Source organism: Bidens hawaiensis, unplaced genomic scaffold (genome assembly GCF_021521415.1).
Source record: "Bidens hawaiensis isolate Kalapana, Puna unplaced genomic scaffold, B.hawaiensis_p1.1 tig00023629_1, whole genome shotgun sequence".
Taxonomy (NCBI): Eukaryota; Viridiplantae; Streptophyta; class Magnoliopsida; order Asterales; family Asteraceae; genus Bidens; species Bidens hawaiensis.
The window spans coordinates 286,489-291,522 of NW_027493707.1; positions in this window are offsets into that span (position 1 = coordinate 286,489).

Genomic DNA, 5,034 nt, shown 5'->3' on the forward strand with positions numbered 1-5,034 from the left:
TAGTAATGTGTATATAAAGTGACTTGATTGGTGCAAACAAAAATGAATTGGATAGTGATTGGGCGCCACAGCCGTTGCTAATTCGGGGGGTGGGGGGGTTGAATGTGAGTCACGTCGGAAAGTTTCCAACATGGTTTTATGATCATCTAAATCCACATGAAAACATGAGTAGTACACATGAAGAGAACGAACCATAACCCAATAGCCCATACAGTTGTATAGACAGGAATATGCATGAAGATGATGTCATACAAAATGATACTAGCAGTGGCGGTCTGCATGGCATCACCTTCATGCATATTCTTGTCTATGCCACTGTTTGGGCCTATCGGATTCTGGTTCATTCTCTTCATGTGTACTGCTCTGATACCATAAAGAATTTTATAGGGTTTTATTTCTTAATCACTTGAAAACCAAAATACCCAAAAGATATAAATACAAACACAATCATAAATAAGGAAATGACAATCAAAATCATCTATATTTATACGCAGCTCATGCCCACACCCGGCCAGGTAGGTACATCAGATGCTCTTAAAAGACATACTTAGTTTAGTCATGGTTATAATCTGTTAATGAGGCTATATATTCCATCTTTGGACATGTAATACTTATGGAGCTATGGTAAGTAAAGTAAATTAGATGATCTTTCATATGTTCTCTTCTCTTCGTTTCAGTAAGAGATGTATCTTTATGTCTATCAATAATAATCAAGATTATGTAAAAGTGCGACACACTTAGATTAACTTTTGAAATCGAGTGGGATTGATGCTTCCCGGTTAGACCCAGTGGCACAATGGTCGAAATTATTTTGGGTCGATTCTCATTTATACAAAAAAAATAAATAAAACTTTCAGTTCGGTTCGTCCGTTAGAGTCAAATCGCTATATATATTATACATTTTTCGCCCCTTGGTATTGGGCTTAAACAATAGGCTTAAAAAATTGGGTATTGGACTTAAAAATATTAAATTCAAATTTTATTTTAATTGGAATTAATTTTTATTTATATAATTATATTTGTGAAAATTTTCAACGGTCTAGAATTTTCACTGGGTCGTTCTTGAAATTCCACAGCGGTCAATGTTAAAATTTTATCTAGGTTGGTCAATATTTTCACACAGTAATAATATTAAATAAAAATCATATGGGGGCGGTTGACACCCTAGCACAAAGCTAGGTCCGCCTACAGTTAGACCCTACTCTATATTTTATTTGCACCACACTATGTGGAATTAACAATGACGGAGGCACATTCATTCATTTAGGATGGCGAGCATTAGGAATGAACAAATAGTATCATATATCATTTTAAAATCTGACATTTTCGACAGCAATTTGGTACCCACATTTTTAGGTTTTGAGGATTGACATGATGCTGATACCGGTACGCTACCTTCTATGTTGATACTTATTAATGTGTCATTAATGTATCTAGCTGGGTCGTGTTCAATTTTTTTTAAAGAAAAGAACAATATTTCTTATTCTCTATGTCGATGTGAATATTATTTGCATTGGTCTAAAACTAGCTAACTTTTCATTATTGAGTTTTCCTAATATGCATACATGTATTCATATGTTTATTAAAATTATACACTTTATTGATCTGTTTTAAAATGGAAAAAATTATAAGTAACAAAGAAGGTTGAAAATCTTATCCATCTTTGTTAGATTGATACACTTGGTGGTGCCTGGTGACATTTGCACTACTTTAGTGTCTCAATTGGGAGATTAACCTATAGGATTGTTCCATGTTTTTGATGTGGCATTTCTACTCATAAACTATTTGTTGTTATTTTAAGCTGTCAATTAACAAAGTATATAAGAATATTTAGTTTAGAAAAAAAAATCGCTTTTAAATAAAGTTTTAACCACAATAGTTGGGTTTAATAATCATTTTTTAAAAGAAGATACAGCCAAAAGGTAGGATCCCATGATGTTGTTTAACATTATATAAAGAAAAAAAATATAAATTTGTGAAATTAAAATTTTTAAACACACACAATGTTCGTTGATACAAGTAGAAAGATATAAGAAGATTGATAGTTTTAGATGAGGTGCGGAAGATCTAAAAAAATTGTCAGCAGAAGAAAAAAAAATAAATCAGACCATAATTATCACTAATAAAGATCAAGCACCCTACTGGCTTACTCTTAATTAAGTTTGTGTCGGTTTATGTTGATAGTTGTTGATGCTAATATTGTTGCTAAATGCAAGCCAGATATGATATTGTGAAAACCACATAATAATATATTCAATCACATTTAGCATCTTAAATTGAGATCTAAATAGTACAATACAAGTTGCAATGTTGCATCAAACCAAACACACACTAATACAGTCAAAATCTACAATTGTAGCATCCACCGTAATACCATAGATAAAACGGAAAGCCTGCTAGATCATTGGCCAAAGTTGTGTTGGATATTTAAAAGGTTTGGAATCATCAAATATACATATACCTAAATATATATTTTATAATATACTGGCCTGGCTCTAAAACGCGTATTTTTTTATATCATACAGTTGGTTTTATTGATAGTTTTTTTAAGACAAATTTACAAAAATTGTCCTTTAAACATAGCTGATTTACGGATCATATCCTTTAAAAAGTTTACTTTCAGATAGTGTCTTTTACATAGTATGTTTATTTGATTTTCGTCCTTTACACTAACGGTCATCCAAAAAGTCAGTTAAGTAATGGCTTGTGCCAAACATGTGAGGACATAAATGTAATTTCATATATTTCTTTAGTTAATAATAAAACCAGAATAAAAAAAAGTAATATTTAAAAAAGTAAAGAATACATATTTAATAATAAACACTTACAAACACTCTCTCAGCTTCCTCTCTCTTTTATCTATTATTTATACTCAACTTTTATTCTCTTTCTCTACCACCATCACACACCACCGCCAACTCTCTCCCAGCCACCAGCCTCTCCGGCCCCACCATACCACTCACCTTTCTTTATTAATCCATCAACCACCACCACCACCACCACCATCCTGCCTAAGAAGGGACCACCACCACCACCATCCTGCCCAAGAAGGGACCACCCCCACCAGGCCACCACCACCACCCTGCTCACCAAACGGACCATCGCCACCACACCATCATCATTGCAGCATCCACGTCGTCCATCATCTTTTACCACAAAATTAGTACACCCTTCTGTAAATCCGGCACCATCTCCGGTCGTCTTCTCCTGTGAGAAAGACGGCGGGACTGTTATAAATCTGCTGCATCTCTAATTAACTATACAAATCGGAACGATAATTAACAGCAGCCAACCTCGACGGCCCTCTCTCTATTATTTGATTTCTCCACCTCCACCGTCGCATCTTCCGTCGTCTTCACACTATGAGAACCTGAATCCTTCTGCAATCGAGAGCCCGGACTCATCATCGTCCCTTAGATTTAGGGAAAAAGAAAAAGATGTGGTCGGCGTGCTTGCTATTGCGGAGTTGAAGACAGTGATAACAATGATGGAGGGGACGATGGTGGCCGGACTTAACTGACTTATGCCCTCACCAATTGACTTTTTTTCATTTTGGTTTTATATATTAACTAAAGAAATATATGAAATTACATTTATGCCCTCACATGTTTGGCACAAGCCATTACTTAACTGACTTTTTGGATGACCGTTAGGGGGTGTTTGGTAGAGGGATTTGATTGGGGAGAAATGGAATTAGAAATATTTCTTTTGTTTGTTTTCCACTTTTCATTTCTATTTCTCTTTCTATTTCTCTAAAACTAGAGAATTCCATTTCTCTTTAAAACAAAGAGAAATCCATTTCTCAGCAGCCTCCTCATAGCATGTCACCACCTCGTCTCCGGCCACCACCCCGTCTCCGGCCACCACCCCGTCTCCAAGTCTGCAACCTCGTCTCCAAGTCTGCAACCGCCACCTCGTCTCCAAGTCTGCAACCACCACCCCGTCTCCGCCGTTCGCAGTGGTGAACACAGAGATGGTAACCGGTTGGTTGTGGTCGCAGGTGGGTGACAGGGGTGGTGGAAATCGGCGGTGGTTGCAGGTGGCTTCTGATTATCATCATCATCATCGCTGTGACAACTGCCCGATCCGACCCGACCCAGGTACCCGTTTTCGAATCCGATTCTTTTATGATTTAAAATTTGATTATTAATCTTTGTAAATTTAACATTAAATAAATTATATATATATATTTTTATATTACTTACTAATAATAATAATTTCTTTTCCGCCGACCCGTCCCTTTCTTCCTTCTCTCCGCCGTCCCGCCTCTTTTCTCTCTTGTCGCCGTCCCGCCCCTCTGCTTAACCCTTACGCCTTGAACTCCCTTTTTCTCTTAACTCTTTGCTTGTCCTTTGGTTCTTCCCGCCTAAGGATGTCTGCGCAGCTCCACGCGCCAGACTCCTTACAAGGAAGCCTGCGTGAAGACCAGTTGTTCCTGCGATACGCGAGGCGAACTGTTCTCGCAGCGCGCTAAGAAATGTAGTTCTTCTCGCAGCGCGCTAAGAACGGTAGTTCTTCCCGCGGCGCGCTAAGAATTGTAGTTCTTCTCGCAGCGCGCTAAGAATGGTAGTTCTTCCCGCGACGCGCTAAGGATTATAGTTCTTCCCGCGGCGCGCTAAGGATTATAATTCTTCCCGCGGCGCGCTAAGGATTGTTCTCTGTCTGCCTTCGCCCTCGCGCGTGCGCTCAAGTCTTCTCGCGCTAGACCTTAAGTCTTTTCTTCTGTTTAGGTCAGCCTGTATTCTTTTGAAGATCTTATCTTATCTTTTGAGCTCTTTAGGTCAGTTCCAACATCTGTCCGAAAAGCCACTTTCGGCGCAGCATGCGCACCAATTCTATTGGTTGACAGAAAAAGTGACTGACATTATCTTTTGAAATCTTCTTTTGCATGCCTTGAACAGTGTTTTCTCTGACGCCTCCCATGCTTTGACCTGTAACCTGTCAGCTTTTCCCCATCCCCTGCAGCTGCCGGCATATCTTTTGATATCTTTTGCTTTTGTTTTCTTGTACTTTTAATATCTTTTGTTTGATTTA